Below are 18,316 nucleotides of genomic sequence, written 5' to 3' on the forward strand. Positions count from 1 at the left end.
TGCTTGCTGCTTAGCAAAGAGATTCTTCGCCTACCCATGATGGCTTTTGAAAGAAAAGCTTCTGTGCGCTGGAGATGCTGAAGAGGTGGCTAATGCATTCAGAAGCGACAGTGGGGGCTGGAGCAGATTTTTCCAGAGTGATGCTGGGGAGGAGGGTCCGTTCCCCCCCTCCCCCCAATTCCTTGAGAAACAGGCATAAATATCCTTACAGTGCACCCTCATGCCTGATTTTCTTGCCAAGTCGAGTCTTGCTGTTTCTACCATGACTGAAGGGTCCCTGCCTGGGGGGTGGGGGCTCTCTATGCGTTCCTCACTCCTTGCTACAACCCCCCCCCTCAATTCTGGGAGGCTTAGGCTTATTTCCCAAAAAGATACCGCCTGAAGATCAAAGCCGGAGAGCCTCCGGCTGCCCACACAGCCATTTCCGTGTGCCCTGGCCTACTGATGTGGTTTGTCTGGTTTCGGTGTTAAGACCTTCCTAGGGCAAACCTAGGTCGGTAGAACAATTCATCGTCCAGGAGAGCCTCTTCCTGGCATACAGCAGCCCACCATAGCCAGTGCCCCCCCCACTTTTTTTTCCTCAGCTATGGAAAACTGGCTGGAGTTGGGAAAAGGGAAATAGTAGGGGTGTGTGCGTGTGTGTGCATGTGTGTGTGAGAAAGAGCACAAGCTGGGGGGTGTCCTTTTCCTGGCAGGCTGGAGGAAGGAAGGGGACGGAGGGCGGGGCTGCCCTTCTCCTCCTGGCCCAATCTTCCCTGAGTGGCACAGACAGCCAGACACTCACCCACCAGCCTCCTTCAGAGGTAAGAAATGGGACTTTTAGGCAAGGGGGACGAAGGGGGGGGGCTGCTGGTGTGGCTTCAGAATCAGGAGCAACCCGACAAACTGTCCCCCAGGGACCCAACTCTGCAGCAACTCTGCAAAACCAGAAGCAAAGTTGGTTCCTGAGCCTCCAGCCTGCATCCTGCCTGGGAGGGTTGAAGAGGCTTCCTGTTGGGGCCCGGAGCATTAAACAGCTTTCGGCATAAAACCAGTAAATCTCTGTTTAGTTCTGTTTTTCTCTGTTGAAACCGCTGCGAGTATCTGATGAGAATGTAGCCCAGATGGGCGTTGCCTACCTCTGCTTACTGCCTTTCCAGCGGGACAAGAGAAAGATTGGAAGGGGCCCGAAGGGTCCAGAGGCCAAGCTTCTGCCTTGGGAGGCATCTGGGACCCCCTGAGGCCAGCAGGAGTCGGGTGGGGGTAGGACATGAGAGGCGAGGCAGAGTTAAGAGGGCGGCATTGCTCAGGTCCTGCCTGAAGGCGTCTCCTGGGATGAGGACAAGAGTCGGGACTGTGGAGTCTTCCAGGTTTCCTGATGAGCAGGCAATCCAGCCTTGGTCACGCCTGGCTGACCCACAGCCCCACTCAGAACACCCTCATCTAAGGATGGGGGGAGCAGAAGATGGAGAGGGTGGGACTTTGCTGGAAATGCCCAGGTTTGCTCTGGATCCACCCACTGAAGAGCAGCATTGTGCTGGGCTGGTCAGAGGCCCCTGGCATGAAAGAAGCCCTCACCCACTTCTAGGCAAGGCAAAGCTGCTGGGTCCTTGGCCCCTTTGCCCAAAGACGTCCCTGATATAGGAGAGAGCCAAAGGGAGGAATCAAGCAGGGGATTTGTAGAAGCTCTTGTGTAGTCACAAGAGGGCTAAGTTCAAACTTCCTTGAATGCCAAGGGCCCTCATCTAGTTTTACCCAGGGGCAAACCCTGAGTCTGAGAAGATTCCTGTGTGTAGGTTTGAGCAATAAATCTGTCATCTTGAACCTTCACCTGTGGACTTGGTTGTTGGCATCTGACATCTGGTGTCTTATGCAACAAGGAAGACTTGTGTTCTGTCTCCGTCCTCACTTTGGAGTAACGAGCTGGCCTACAGCCAGTGGTTACACGGTTCCTATTAGTCCTGGCCGAGAAAATGCAGCTGCCTGCCAAAAAGTTCAAACAGATCAAGACTTCAGCTCACTTTGACACGGTTCAGCTAATTTGCTTCCCGTAGAAGTGAGAGCAGTCCCAAAGCTCCTTATATATCCTGTGGGGTGGGGCTCCTGCCCCACCCTTCCCTTTGATGACGCCGCCTCTCTAATCTTCTGAAGCGCGGGTCAGTCCAGGCTTGATTAGTATGGTTATCAGCTACGTCTGTAGGCGTAGCCTGAGGAAGGGAGGAATCAGGGGATGTAGGCCTCATTAAGTCCTCCGACTGGCCTGGTTCTGGCTCCTGGAGCCGGGACAAAGGAATCGGTGCTCCTGAGGTAAGCCTTACCGGCCCTTCCCCCTCACTCTCAGAGTCACTTTCGGGCATGGGGCCAGGTTCGGGGACTGGAGCCACAACAACTTGGGTCTTTGGAGCTGCTGCTCAGGGCCTACCCTACACTCCTGACTGTGGAATCCGATTGGCAGTACATGGTTGGGTTGAGAGGCCAGGATTATCATGGAGCAAGCAGAAAGAGAGGAATCTTCTGGCGCTCTCAGGAGGTCCTCGTGTGGCCAAATGGTGGAGGGCCAGTTTCATGCTGGTACCCCTGAACCAGGCATTCTTCTGGGATGGATCAGGTTGGCACAGGATCTGCCTTTTGCAGTGCAACTTAGTGCAGCTAATGGTGCAGGATTGGGACTTTACATAGGAGCTCCTTTTGATCAAAGGTGGCGATGCTGAAGAGAGCTGTCCAAATGCCCTTCCTTCTTCTTGTCCTTCTCCTTGAGTTGCCACTACAGTTGACATGATTCGCCTTGACCAGGTCCCTCAAATAGAATAGAATAGAATAGAATTTTATTGGCCAAGTGTGATTGGACACACAAGGAATTTGTCTTGGTGCATATGCTCTCAGTGTACATAAAAGAAAAGATACGTTCATCAAGGTACAACATTTACAACACAATTGATGGTCAATATATCAATATAAATCATAAGGATTGCCAGCAACAAGTTATAGTCATACAGTCATAAGTGGAAAGAGATTGGTGATGGGAACTATGAGATGATTAATAGTAGTGCAGATTAGTAAATAGTTTGACAGTGTTGATGGAATTATTTGTTTAGCAGAGTGATGGCCTTTGGGAAAAAACTGTTCTTGTGTCTAGTTGTTCTGGTGTGCAGTGCTCTATAGCGTCGTTTTGAGGGTAGGAGTTGAAACAGTTTATGTCCAGGATGCGAGGAGTTTGTAAATATTTTCACGGCCCTCTTCTTGATTCGTGCAGTATACGGGTCCTCAATGGAAGGCAGGTTGGTAGCAATTATTTTTTCTGCAGTTCTAATTATCCTCTGAAGTCTGTGTTTTTCTTGTTGGGTTGCAGAACCAAACCAGACAGTTCTAGAGGTGCAAATGACAGACTCAATAATTCCTCTGTAGAACTGAATCAGCAGCTTCTTGGGCAGTTTGAGCTTTCTGAGTTGGCGCAGAAAGAACATTCTTTGTTGTCCTTTTTTAATGATGCTTTTGATGTTAGCTGTCCATTTGAGATCTTGCGATATGATAGAACCCAGAAATTTGAAGGTTTCTACTGTTGATACTGAAATTTAGCAGGAGTTTCCTAGCTGGTCTTTAATCTTCAATCAGGATAGAGCTGGAAGGGCTCTTGGAGGTCTTCTATCCCATTTCGATTAGGTGACTGTCTAATCTTTCGTTCAAAACTTCCAATGTTGGAGCCCCCACAACTTCTGGTGGCACACAGTTCCACCAGTTAATTGTCCTCCCTGTCAGGAAGTTTCTCCTTAATTTCAGGTTGTTTCTCTTCTTGGTGAGTGTCAGGTGACCCTTGATCAGGAGAATAATGTGACCCCCCAACTCTTCTTTGTGGCAGCCCCTCAAATACTGGAAGGTGCTCTCACGTCCCCCTGAAATTCTTCTTTTCTCTAGACTGGCCAACCCCAGTTCCTGCAACCATTCTTCATGTGTTTTGGTCTCCAGGCATTTGATCGTCTTAGTTGCTCTTCTCTACATTTCTTCTAAAGTCTCCACACCTTTTTGTAATGCCTGAAGAAGCTTCTCTGTGCGTTGGGAATGGATCCCCATCCGCTCCCACAGCAATTTCCTTCCTAACAGCATCAGATCCCCCCGAAGTCCTCGCCAGGAAGCCAACAAGCTGTGGGTTTCTGGGCCACGGTGTTGGATTGCCAGGAGCCACAGCATAAGTGGCAGGCACCATAGCAAAGTGTGGAGCGTGTTTAAGGGAGCAGCTGTGAGTCCTGAATTCAAATCCTATCTCATCTCAGCCATAAAAATGGTTCAGACAGCCACCATCTGTTCCCCTCTCTCTTCGCAAATGCCTTCGCTTATCTTGAAATTCAACTGGCAGGGGGAGCGAGTGACCCAGTTCTATCTCATTGGTGGGCACAAGCAAGGACAAAGAAGAGCATTTTTATGAAAACGAGGCCCCTCCCCTTTCCCATAATGACACCCCTCTCGATCTGCATTCATTAATGCGCACGGATACTTTGCCTTTCCTTATTCACCTCCCCAAAACGGATGCTTTTGTGCTTGCAAATGTACATTTAAGATATATGAATAGCTCAGACTGTAGCAATAAAGGGAGGTGGGGGGTGGGAATAAGGAGGAGCACCAGGGAAGGCATTAACAGTTTTAAGTGTAAATGCTTTTCAGGCTGCCGCATAAAAGACATTGAGAAGACTAGCTAATGCCAGAGGAAACAGAATGAGGAGCGAAAAGGATTGTGACGGGTGGATACTAGCAAGGAGAAACGTAAAAGGAGATAAAAGTATAAAAATTATGGACTCTAGGAGAGTGTCACTTTCCTGTCAGAACAGAAGAATCAAGGAGAGTTCCAATTTTGTACCCAATTTTGGTCACCACGATATAAAAAAGATATTGAGATCCTAGAAAACAAAAGCAGAAAAAGAAAGAAGATTAGAGGAACGTGTGCTAAAACATATGATGAATGGTTGCAGAACTGAGTGTGTCTCGTCTAATGAAAAGAAGAACCAGGGGGGACATGATAGCAGTCTTTGAGCAATATTTGAGGGGCTGCCATAGAGAAGATGGGCTCAACTTATAAAACAAGAAGCAAGAACGACTTAACTCCAGAGGTTGTGGGGGCTCCATCACTGGAGGTTTTCAAGGTTTGTCTGGAATGGTATAGGGTCTCCTGCTTGAGCAGGGGGTTGGTCTAGAAGACCTCCGGGATGCCTTCCAACTCTGATTATATTAAGGTTGCATTTAGGGAGGAGAAGCCAAAGAAACATGCAGCAACTTGAGGAATCTCCTCTTAGAGGAGTGACATGAGGGAAAGGAAGCCTGGGGGGGTCTTTGAAAATTGCAACTAATTCCAAAGTTGATGGATCATCAGACGTCCTGAAGGTCCAGATTCCAGGTCAGTGTAGACCCTGTTCTGCATTTGTCAGACATGCCCGATTCCATGTGCCACATTTTAAAGTATCCTGAAGTATGCCGAGCCCAAGAAGTGCAGCCAAAAAGGGGATTATATCCAGGAAAGAAAAAGGGAAGAGAAGAGTCTGCTAAACCTGGAGAAGAGTACCAATAGAAGGGAATATTTCGAGCTCAGGTCCAACTGTGCAGTCCTTGGTGCTTTCTGAGTTGTGTTGCTTCCTTGCAGACGTTTCATGAGCAAAATAGGGAACATCATCAGTGCTTGAAAGGAGTGGGATTTGCTCAGGGGTGAAATCTACTTACAATTCCTACAAGTTCGGAAATGTGAACTCGGTGTGCGAACAGAAGGTCAAAAACAGGTCATTTCCTGGTTAAAAGTAACTACATCCGGGCGGGTGGGTGGAGCTTCACGCTGCCGCCGCTACCAGTTCACTTAACTCCACGCCGCTGCTACTACTTGTTTGCCTGAACCGGTGCGAACCGGTAGCATTTCACCCCTGGATTTGCTCTCTATTTATATACGAGTGGCTGCCCTATCAATGCTGGTGAGGCTGTTCTTGGTTGTTCCTTGATTAGGTTGTTTACTATTGATTGCTTGTCTGAGGTGGTAGTTCCTTGACTGGAGCCTTGTTTAATGCTTGATTGTTGACAGGCCATTGACGGGGCAAGCCACCTGTGTATAAATAGACCCACTCCCATCTAGCACTGATGATCTTACCTAGTTGGGTCAGAACCGTCTGCAAGAAAACCACCAAGTTAAGAAAGCACTAAGGACCCTGCAGTCTGTCGTGTCCCACTCCTCCGCTGACGGCCGGGTCAGGGAAATCCGAATCAGGCGTGCCTCTGCAGCTCTGCCAAAGTCCTAGCAAAGTCCTCAGGGCAGGCAGGAGACCAGAAAGTGACTTCAGCAAGATATGTTTAGACTTTGCCTGACTCAGAGACTGCCAGAAAGCAGGTCCTTTATATAGGCCATGGGGTGTGGCTCCATGACTCAGCGCTTATCCAGGCCTGCCCCTCCCTTCCTTCTGTTGCCTCCGTCTATCAAGTCTTCTGACGTGAGGGTCACTCCAGTCTGCAGCTGTTGGCAATTGACCTCCCTCAGGCTCACATGCTGTGGAGGAGGGGGAGGGGTCTAGTTGCTCCGTTTGCCTGGGCATGGAGCCAGAGCTGGGGGCTGGAGATACTTCCTCCTCTTCAGCCTGTCTGGGCATGGAGCCAGGGCTGGGGCCGGGAGGCATACTAGGACATTCCTCCGTGTTCGGAAGCAGATAAGAAGGCCCCAGCTGTGGTGAGATCGGACGAGACACAACACAGTCCTCCTCCTTCTCCTCCTCCTCATCTTCATCCTTGCAAACCGCCCTTCCTTCCAGCACTGATGATGTTTCCTAGTTAGGTCATGAAACATCTGCAAGAAAACCACCCAGCTCAGAGAGCATCAAGGACCTGACTGGAGAAGACTAGATAAAAGGGCAGGAGAACCACAAGTTAGAAATCAGAAGTGGGGGATTTTGCAGGTATCAGCCAAGTCTTAGAAGAAACCTGGGTGAAAGGAGTCCTAAAAGCAAGGGTAGGCTTTCCTTTCCTGATAGCCCTGGAGGCATATCTGCAGGAAGGGGATCCCCGCAGTGAGTAGGACAAGCTGAGATCTTTCTTTTCTTTCTTTCTTTCTTTCTTTCTTTCTTTCTTTCTTTCTTTCTTTCTTTTCTTTTTGTCAAGCATGTATTTTATGACAGATACAAGTGTAAACATAATTATAAACACATATAAAGGGTATGAATAAAAGAAAACATTAGGACAGGGACGGTAGGCACGCTGGTGTGCTTATGGGGTGAGGTCTACAGTAGATAGTCTTAGGTTAAAGTTTTGGGGATTTAGGGAAGAAACCACACTGTCAGGTAGTGCATTCCAGACGTTGACCACTCTGTTACTGAAGTCGTATTTTCTGCAGTCTACTTTATTTATTTTATTTTATTTTATTTATTTGTCACAACATTATATACAGGAACATATATTGAAAGGAAACAATAGGACAGGAACGGTAGGAACTTTTGTGCACTTATACATGCCCCTTATAGTCCTCTTAGGAAGGGGGTGAGGTCAATGGTAGACAGTTTTTGGTTAAAACTTTTAGGAGTTGGAGAGGAGATCACTGAGTCAGGTAGTGTATTCCAAGCATTAACAGCTCTGTTACTGAAGTCATATTTTCTGCAATCAAGATTGAAGCGGTTGACATTAAGTTTGAATCTGTTGTTTGCTCTTGTATTATTGCTATTGAAGCTGAAGAAGTCTTTAACAGGAAGGACATTGCAATAGATGATTCTGTGTGTTAAACACAAGTCTTGTCAGAGTCGGTGGAGTTCTAAGTTCTCTAAGCCCAGGATTTCAAGTCTGGTGGAATATGGTACTTTGTTGTTTACAGAGGAGCGGAGAACTCTTCTTGTAAAATATTTTTGGACTCGTTCAATTGTATTAATGTCAGAGATGTGGTTTGGGTTCCAGACAGATGAGCTGTATTCAAGAATGGGTCTGGCAAATGTTTTGAATGCTCTGGTTAGTAGTGTAGAGTTTTTGGAAAAGAAGCTACGCAGAATTAGGTTTACAATTCTTAGAGCCTTTTTTGCTACATAGTTGCAATGGGCTTTGGCACTTAGATCATTTGATATGAAAACTCCAAGGTCCTTGACAGGGTGGGGGTCATCTGTAAGATAATGTCCATCAAGCTTGTACTTAGTGTTTGGGTTCTTTTTTTCCAATATGTAAGACTGAGCATTTGCTGGTTGAGATTTGGAGTTGCCAAGTTTTAGACCAATTGGATACAAAATCAAGGTCTTTTTGATGGGTATTACTATTGTTGGTGGTGTTAAATAGTTTGACATTGTCAGCAAAGAGAACACAATAACTTGAGATATGGTCACAGAGATCATTTATGTATAGTATGAAGAGCGTTGGTCCAAGAACGCTACCTTGAGGAACGCCACTTTTGACAGGGACAGGATTTGATAAAGCATTGCCAATTTTGACCACTTGTTGTCTGTTTGACAGGAAAGCAGTTATCCATTTGTGAAGGGGTCCTGAAATGCTGTAGGATTTTAGTTTTAGGAGAAGTTTATCGTGTACTACTGAGACAAAAGCTTTACAGAAGTCTATGTAGATTGCATCTATTGCTTTGCCTTGATCAAGATTAGTAGTCCATATGTTTTTGCAGTGGAGAAGTTGTAAGTTACATGATAATTTTTTTCCTGAAACCAAATTGTTTATTAGAGAGTAGGTTGTTTGTTTCTAGGTGGAGGGTAATGGATTGGTTGATGATAGATTCCATTACTTTGCAGATGACGCAGCATAGAGAGATTGGTCTGTAATTTTCAACTAGGCTGGGATCTCCTTTTTTTGAAGATAGGGATGACTGTGGCTAGAGACCAAAGTTTGGGAAGGGAACCAGTCTTGAAAGCTTTATCGAAGATTATGCTTAGGGGTTCTGCTATATTAGTGGAAAGTTTTTTTAAGAAGTATGCACATAGTCCATCAGGTCCAATAGATAAAGATGGTTTCAGGTTGCGAAGAGCTTTTTCAACATAATCTTCTGTGAAGTCTATATGAGTTAAGTCGTAATCATTGTTAGTACGATTGGGGAATGTCCGATATGAGCCATCACTGTTAACAAAGACTGAGCCGAAGAATGTGTTAAAGAGGTTTGCTTTAATTGTTTCATCGTTATATTCATTGCCATTAGATTCTCTTAGTGGTGGGATGGATCTTGATTCTTTAAGTTTGTTGTTAACAAAATTATAGAAAGCACGATTGGAATTTGTGCGCAGAAGATCTTCTTTTTGCTTTGTGTGGTAAATGGTGCATTCAGTTTTTATTTGGTTGCAAATATTTCTGTAGCGGTTTTTGAAGTTTGCTACATGGCCTTTTTTGTTTCTTTTCCAGAGGGATTTTTTTTTGGATTGAAGCTTCTTTATTGATATGGGTAATTTGTTTTTTTTTTATTTTGGTGGTGATTTGTGGTACGTATTGTTTGATGATTCTATTGATTTCAAATAGGAAAACTCTGTAGTGGTCTTCAGCAGTTATACAGGTTGAGAATAGATTTTGCCAGTCAAGATATGAGAGGTTGTTGTTTATAAGGTCATAGTTTGCTTTTTTGAAATTGTAGTTAGGAGTACTATTATTATGATGATTATGTGATTTATGATTTATGTGATTTACGGTTTACCATGAGTTTGTATCTATTGTGTGCTCTTGTATTGTTTGGGTTGAAGCTGAAGTAGTCATTGGCTGGTAGGATATTGTAACAGATGATTTTATGTCATCTGTTACAATATCTTAGGTCAGACCGAAGACGGCGAAGTTCTAAGTTGTCTAAGCCCAAAATTTGGAGTCTGGTGGCATAGGGTATTTTGTTGCGAGCAGAGGAGTGGAGGACTCTTCTTGTGAAATATCTCTGGACCCTCTCAATTGTATTAATGTCTGATATGCACTGTTGGTTCCAGACAGATGAACTGTATTCAAGAATTGGTCTGGCAAAAGTTTTGTATGCCCTAGTTTGCAGTTCAATATTACTGGAGAAGAAGCTACGCAAGATTAGTTTAACAACTCTTAGTGCTTTTTTAGCAATGCTGTTACAGTGAGCTCTGGCACTGAGATCATTTGAGATGAGTACTCCAAGGTCTTTGACAGAGTGAGCGTCTAGCTGACCTTTCCTGCCTCTGAGAGCTTTGACCACCCTGACACAAAATTGCTCCCTTCCAAGGGAAGGGTCTACCTTTTGTCCCCAGCTCATGAGTGCAACAGGTGGAGGAGGCCCTCCTACCTATGCCTAGCAGAATTTTCACCCTTCTTCTGACTCCGCCCAGGGAGTCCACCCACCTCCAGGTGCATGAAATCTTGGTTTTGCCCACCAGGATCTTGAAGAGAGATTCCAGTGGTGGAACAGAGGCAGGAGAGGCCATGGGAATCACAGGCACCGGTCAAGTTTTCTGCCATCTCAAACATGGATGAAGAGTACTTCATCTCAATGGTGGAGAAAGCCTCTGGGGCAGCGATTGAAGGTGGATGGGAGTTGCTATTAACTTGTATTAAGTTGTAAAGAGGAAGATCTAAGAAACTAAACCAGTTTATGTAGGGTTTTCTTAAGCAGCATCTATTGTGAAGATGAAGCAGGAAGTTCATCGGATAACAGGTGGCAAGAGCTTCTCCTTCCTTTCTGTGACCATCTGGGCATGCATGAAGCCACCAACGCTTGTCTTTGGGAAGACGCCAGTTGACAGGAATGCAATCTAGAAATAATACTTGTACATCCTCAGATTGGAAGCTTCTCCCAGAACATGTCGGAGGCCTGTGGCTGTTTATATTTATTAAACATACTTGAAGCTGTAATGTAGGGTATAAATTTGAGAATCAATCAATCAATCAATCAATTAATCAATCAATCAGAATAGAGCTGGAAGAGACCTTGGACGCCTTCTAGTCCAACCTCCTGCTCAAGCAGGAGACCCTATATTATTTCAACTAAATAGCTGTCCAGTTTCTTCTTAAAAGCCTCCAGTGATGAAGCCCCCACAATCTCTGGAGGGAAGCTGTTCCACTGATTAATTGTCCTCACTGTTATGAAGTTTCTCCTTAATTCCTGGTTGCTTCTCTCCTTGATTAGTTTCCGTCCATTCTTCCTTGTCTTGCCTTCAGGTGCTTTGGAAAATAGGTTGACCCCCACTTCTTTGTGACAGCCCCTCAAATACTGGAACACTGCTATCATGTCCCCCGTAGTCCTTCTTTTCTCTAGACTGGCCAAACCCAGTTCCTGCAACCGTTGTTTATATGTTTTAGTCTCCAGGCCTTTAATCATCTTGGTTGCTCTTGCCTGCACTTTGTCTCAACATCCTTTTTCTAATGTGGTGACCAAAATGGGATGCAGTATTCCAGGTGTGGCCTTACTAAGGATTTATAAAACGGTACTAATACTTTACATGATTTTGATTCGATGCTTCTGTTTATACAACCAAGGATTGTATTTGTTTTTTTGGCTGCTGCCGCACACGGCTGGCTCATGTTTAAGGGATCGTCCCAAGGACTCCAAGGTCCCTCTCACAGTTACTATTTTGAGCCAGGTTTCGCTTAGTCTATGCTTGTACCTTTGGTTTTTCCTGCCCAGGTGTAAAATTTGCTTATCACTCAGATACAGTGATAAGTGTTACCATTTCTAATATTGGTGAAAGTCATAAACAGCCTTGCTCTTCCCCACTCAAATCCTTCAGTCAATGAAAAATAAATAAATATATTTTGAGTGGTTTGTGAATAGCTTCCAACAATGCATTCCAGAGGTGACTCCCTAAAGCCTCTGTTGAAATGTCTAAAGCTCATCAATAAATTCGCCAAAAAGCAGATGACCAATTAATTGATGTCTCGGTAGGCTTCCCAATAACCTCTGTGCAAGTTTCTTGCTGCAAGCATCCATGCTTCAGTGTAGATTTTGGTCTTGGGAGTGCAGTGGGGGAGTGAGCGAGAGGTTTGTACTCTTCGCCTCCTCATTCAAGTCCCCCTCAAAGTGAAGCCAGATGGTCCGAGATCAAAGCAAAGAAATTTCACGGAGCCAAGGAAAATAATTTGCATAGGAAGTGTTTGTGCTGTCCTGTCCTCTGCCAGGAGAAATGAGATTCCACACTGCCTTTGCTGAGCCCAACATCTTCTGGATTTACTTGAGAGTTCCCAAAATCTTTAGTTTGTGCCTATGGCCGATGGTCTTGGAGAAAGATGGCTAGCGTTAGCCATGTTCTTCCTGGATTCTGGTGGACATTGGCTCAGTTTCCCAGCTTGTTCAATTTTTCAAAATGACTCTATACTCACCATACTCCTGAAGGCATCTAGGAGGCCATTATGGGAAACCCAACACTGAAGGACCTTCTTCTCTGCAATTCCAGTTGCTAGCACAGAAGTCTCTGCTAACTCTCTAGATTTCCTGGATCGAGCAATGGGTCAGACATGGAATGGTAGATTATTTCTTCTTCTTCTTCTTCTCCTTTTTCTTTTTCTTCTTCTCCTTCCTCCTCCTCCTCCTCCTCCTCCTCCTGCTCCTGCTCCTGCTCCTCCTGCACCACCACTACCACCACTTCAAATATCAAGGGAGATGCAAAGCTCCGGTTCTGGTTCTTCAGGAGGCCTCAACCATTGTTATTGGACTCTGTTGTAGGATGTCTAAATAGTCCTTCTCTGCTGTTCCAATCGCTGGGAAACTTTTCCTATCGTAACCTTCCATGACTTGTTACAGGACGACTATTGGGGGTGTGTTGATTGAATTAACCCTCTACCGTAGTTACTTCTCCTGACCTTAATCCTTCCAATAACCCTCCCCACCCCCAGCCTTACAGCCGGCATTTTGGTGATCTTCAGGAGGGTTTAGTACCTGACAGGAGATGGGAAGGGCAGGGAACTTTGAGGCCAGATATTTTCATGTTTTCACGCACAAGAGCCATCGGCCCCTGGATAGCCGCTGGTCAGGAGTGGGAGAGGGTCTCCTGTTGGGCCAGGGGTTGGATGAGAAGACCCCCTCCTTGGGGGAGTTTCTTTCATGATTTTCAACATTGCTTCTTCTGCTCCGTTTTTGTTTTATAATTGAGATCTTAGGAAGGATCCCAAGTGGATTTTCTGGCACGGTGATCAAAAGGTTGGCAGAGCACTTGATCGCTTCCTGCTGGAATTTCAGTTGGGAAAAGGGCAGCTAGTCTTCGTCTTACAACCATTCATATAGCAAATGTTCAAAGTTACCGACAGTACTGAACAAGTGACTTAGCATTAGTCCTCGCTCTTTCTTACTCTGGGTGGAGGGCAAAGGACTCCTCCAGCCTGGGATCAGCCTTGGGCTTCTCTTCCTGCAGCTCTGAGCAAGGTTGCCCCACAAAGCCAACGGGGGTGGGGGGCTGCTGGAGGAGGGGTCTCCAAACATGGCCACCTTACACTTCTGGACTTCAACTCTCAGAATTTCCCAGGCTGGGGGATTCTGGGAGTGGAAGTCCACAAGTTTTAAAGCGCCCCAGCCTTGAGGGAGAGGTATGGGGGCAGAGTGTGCCCAGGTTTGGCATCCTCCCCCAGAATGCAGCCTAGTGTTCACTTTTCTCAGCTGGTACCCAGCAACTCCAACTCCCATCCTCCCCAGCCGCTTGGTTGGAAGGGGGCCGAGAGAAGCCCGGGGCTTGGGTCTAAGGGGAGGGGGACGCTTGGGGCCGGGCAGCGGGCGGAGAGGCTGCCGTCCCGCCCTCCCCGCAGCTCTCTCCCCTCCCTCCCCTCCCCTCCCCTCCGGCGGACAACTTTTCCGGCTGCCCTTCCTCGCCGCCCCCTCCTCGCCTGCTCGCCCTCCCTCATTGCCATGGCGACGCTGGAAACTCCCGGCTGGCGAGGGGGCTGAGTTTGCGGCAGGGAACGGAGCTCGCTCCTCTGGCCCCTCGACAGCGCCCGACGGCCCCCCGAGCCCCTCCGGACGGCCGCCGCCCGGGACTCCGCAAGGTAAGCGCCGCCCGGCTGAGCGCTCGGGCTGGGCAGCCCCGGGAGGGTCCGAGACTCCGCAGACGGGCAGCCGCGCTCGGTGGGCGCATAAGCCTTAAGCTGCCGTTGGTCCGGGATGGGAGCGGGAGGGTCTCCTGTGGGGCCGGGGGTTGGACTAGAAGACCTTCGGGGTCCCTTCCGACCCCGGGATTCTACCTTTTGCGTTCTTCTTCTAAGTTTAGTTTGTCGAATCACCCATTGATTCCGTTGCAAGCGTTAAGTACCAAGTTAATTAATTAATTCGTGCTATCAAGGAAGGCTGGACAGCTATTGGCCCCAGAATTGAATAGGGTCCCCTGCTTGAGCAGGGAGTTGGACTAGAAGACCTCTGAGGTCCCTTCCAACTCTCTTCTTCTATGTCCTGATTCCAAGTTTCCTTTGCAAATTCTACCCCAGCTCTGGTGCCTTGGTCCATTCCAAGTATTAAGCATCAAGCTTAGTTAATTAATGCTAATGAAGCATTAAGCATCAAGAGAGCCATAGAGTCTCCTGCTTGAGCAGGGGGTTGGACTAGAAGACCTCTGAGGTCCCTTCCAACTTTGCTGCTTCAGTTATTTTGCTGTCAGCAGAGCAAAGGAGCCGCTGCAGGGAGGTGGGCAGCCAAGAGGGGCAGCAACCCACGCCTGTCCCCACAGCAGTGCGTCCAAACTGGCATGGGCAAACCCGCTGCAAGTGTGCCAGTACTGATTTTCTCACCCACTGCTGGCGTAATGCGCTCAGGGCGATGTCTGGAGAAAGACCCATGTCAGGCACAGCAGCAGCCCACACAGTCTAAAGAAGTGGGGCACTGCCAACCTGGATGGGGGAGTGGGCACCAATGCCTCCTGGGAAATGTAGTCTGCCACCTCTGCCCAGTGGCTCTTTGCCTCATTTCAAACCTTCCTGCCTGGCATTTAGAGTCTTGCCACCGGTGCCCATCATCCTATAGGGGATGAATTGGGGTGGAGTCTTCCGGGAGGGGGCCATGCCAACTCTTGTGCCAGCTTAGACGGAAGCCCCATGACTTTAGCTGGCTGGGGAATTCTGGGAAGTGAAGTCCACAAGTCTTAAAGTTGCTCTACAGGGTAACCAATTTTATCCATTTCAGAATAGGGTGCAAAATTAGCGGGGGAGGTGGGGGGATTGCGGTCTTGCTTCCCCAGGCCTGCTTTGGCTTTGCTGGACTTGGCTGCCTGGTTTCTGAGTACTAAGGCTGGATCCCTGGGGATTCCTTGATCCTTTGCTAGGCAGCCGTCCAGGATGGTTGCAATCAGCCTTTGTCCTTCCAAGATGTTCCAGGGTTTCCCAGTCTATCCAGCAGGCTTGGGAACTCCCTGCTCAGCTGCTCAGGTTGGACCAAGGTTGGGTGGGGCGGAGAGACAAGACCTGTTGAAATATCTACGTGGTGCCCAGCTCGAAAGAGACAGGGGTTGGTTTTGGTCTTTGGGTGACGCTTTGGGTGACACTTCGAAAATGGATGGTTTGCGGAACCTAATTGGTGGGTGTGCTTGGAATGTAAAAGGGAGAGCTAGACTTTAAAGAAAAGCCTAATTCAGGATGGACAGCCATTCATGAATGAATTCATGAAAGGTTGCAGGAATTGGGTATGTCTACGTTAATTGAAAGAAGGAGTAGGGGGACATGAATGATAGCAACATCCAGTACTTCAGGGGCTGCCACAGAGAGGAGGTTTTCCAGACCACCTGAAGGCAGGACAAGAAGCAATGGATGGAAATTAATCCAGGAGAGAAGCAACCTGGAGAGATTTCTTGACAATTAGAACATGTATCAGTGGAAAGGCTGCCCTCCAGAAGTTGTGGGTGCTCCATCACTGGAGATTATTAAGAAGAGACTGGACAGCCATTTCTCTGAAGTGGTGTAAAGTGCTGCTTGAACTGGGGGCTGGACTAGAAGACCTCCAAGGTGTCCCTTCCAATTCTATATTCTTTTGGAGTGAAAGAAAAAAGACTATTCCCCAAACCATTTTGTGCTCTCAGTTTTTAGTCTTTATTTAATTTGAATGCTTTTATATTTGCGCTGCCATGATCCTGTCAGCCACCATTTGGATAGTGAGATGGATAACATATACGTTTAATTAATAAAAATAATTAAATAAATTCTGGGGTGATAGTGTCCCAGTAGGGCTATTTGTGTGTTCTACCCCTGCTCCTCTATAGTTACTGACATGATTCAGCTTTGACAGTGTAGTTCATGCCTACTCCCCACCCCAACACACACACACACACACACACACAGAGCGGGGGAGAGAACTCGTTTCACCTCCCACGGAAAGTTCCAGAGAGGTGACGGGCGGCTGTTGTGAGCAGGAGGGACGTGTCTCTTCAAAATCCGTCCCCTCACAATTGGCAGCTGGCTCAGGAGACAGCCCCTCCTGTGGTTTCTCTGCCCCAAAGCTGCCCCTTGGGCTCCCCCTCCCAGCAGCCCCAAATAGTGTCCGGTGACCCACAATTCAGCCAGTTGTCCCTGGAGATGCATCTCCATCGCTGGAAGTGAGGCCCACTTGGCCTGCTGCTGCTCCCCCTGGGGTCTTTAGGGGTCGCCGAGGCTCCGGTGTGACCCAGAGAGAATTTGGGGTCAACCCTGAGCTGGTAAGGGATGGAGGCTTCAGCTCTTCTGGGCCTCTGGGGTCCCCCCACCCCGTTTATCCTAGCAGGAGCTGCTGTTGCTATTCCCTAGAGAGCCTCCAGGAGCCCCCCCACTTTCCTTCTGCTTTGGGTAGAGGGGCCTGTTGTGGGGGGAGGAAAGAAGAGGAGTCCTTGGGGCAGCCGGCTGGCCAGAGGCACTGAGCACCTGTCTTGCAGAAGCTGCTCCTGGGTGAAAGGGGAGAAAGCTGAGGGAGGCTTTTTATACTCTTGGAAAATATGTCAGAAAATGGAATTATGCCAACGTGGGCCCCTCGACCTGGGCTGGAGGTCTAAACTTGCATTATTGTTTTTGACTCTTGTGATTGTCCTACCTGGCAGGGTCAGCGTGCAGGGCAAGGTGGCCAACGCAGAGGCCAAAAATAATACAGGTAGTCCTCGACTTACGACCACAATCGAGCCCAAAAGTTCTATCGCTAAGTGAGGCAGTGGCTAAATGAATTTTGACCCATTTCACGGCCTTTCTTGCCGCCGTTGTTAAGCGAATCACTGCAGCTGATAAGTGAGTAACACGGGCGTTAAGTGAATCTGGCTTCCCCCCTTGACTTTGCTGGTCAGAAGGTCGCAAAAGGGAATCATGTGATCCTGGGACAATGTGACCGTCATAAATATGAGCCAGTTGCCAAGCATCCCAATTTTGATCGAGTGACCATGGGGGATGCCGCAACGGTCATAAGTGTAAAAAACAGCCACAAGCCACTTTTTCAGTGTCATCATAACTTTGAACGGTCAGTAAACGGACTGATGTAAAAGGAGGCATCAGCACCAGAGGAAGAGGGGGGAGGGGGGAGGCATCGGGAGCCTGGTCTGGGGGCTCTCTTTCTGCTTCCTGCCCTCCCTCCTGGGCGGGTGGCATCGGGAGGGCAGTACCCAGCCTGAAGGCGCCAGGGCAGGAGCCCTTCCCTTGGGAAGAGCCGGCCGTGCTCAGAATGGCTGCTGCTTCCTGCCCGGAGTTTTCGGCCTTTTTATAGACGCTCCCAAAGAATGTCCGGAAAACCGTCCAGGGCCAGGCTGGCCAGCATTGTTTCCAGGGGGCAGGAAGAGGCTCCAGGGCTTGGGCCAGCTCAAGAGGGGTCCCAGGAGAGAGGCTGAGGTCCCCAGCAATCTGGGCGGAGGGCTTTGGACCTCTCAGCCTGGCACACGGAGCGACCGGCACAGCCTTCTGGCTCGGCTCTCCGTCCAAGGAGACGGGCTGGGAGGCCTGCAGAATTTAAGTGCCACCGAGGGAAATGGGCTGCTTTAGGGGAGCACTGACTGTCTCGTGGAAACGAAAGTGGGGACACACACACATTATTTGGCTGATGTTTAGCACTCCTATGAAGCTAGTCTAGAGGAAAGAAGGACTAGGGGAGACATGATAGCCGTCTTTCAATACTTGAGGGGCTGCCGTAAAGAAATGGGGGTCCACCTCTTCTCCAAAGCCCCTGAAGGCCGGAGAGGAAGGAACAGATGGAAGCTAGTCAAGGAGAGAAGCAACCTGGGATTAAGGGGAAGCTTCCTGACAGGGAGGAGAATCAACCGGTGGAATGGCTTTGCCTTCAGAGATGGTGGGGGCTCCATCCCTGGAGGTTTTTAAGAAGAGACTGGACAACCGATATAGGATCTCCTGCTTGAACATGGGGTTGGACTAGAAGACCTCCATGGTCCCTTCCAGCTCTATTCTGATTGAGAGGTCGTCAGAAACAAACAAGGGGACACACCCTGCTTAGGAGAAGGACCCCAAACCTCAGTGAATGTGTGGAAGGGGTGTCCCTGCCTAT

General features: G+C 48.1%; 1 protein-coding gene across 1 annotated transcript in view; it reads left to right on the forward strand.

Annotated features, from left to right (window-relative positions):
• Positions 1-699: 699 nt before the first annotated feature.
• SHANK3 (SH3 and multiple ankyrin repeat domains 3) overlaps positions 700-18,316 on the forward strand; it is a 309,563-nt gene continuing 291,946 nt past the window's right edge. The window contains exon 1 of the mRNA XM_058191734.1: positions 700-803. The gene's annotated coding sequence lies outside the window, so the exon portion shown is untranslated. The remainder of the gene's footprint in view (positions 804-18,316) is intronic.

Source organism: Ahaetulla prasina, chromosome 7 (assembly GCF_028640845.1).
Source record: "Ahaetulla prasina isolate Xishuangbanna chromosome 7, ASM2864084v1, whole genome shotgun sequence".
Lineage (NCBI taxonomy): Eukaryota > Metazoa > Chordata > Lepidosauria > Squamata > Colubridae > Ahaetulla > Ahaetulla prasina.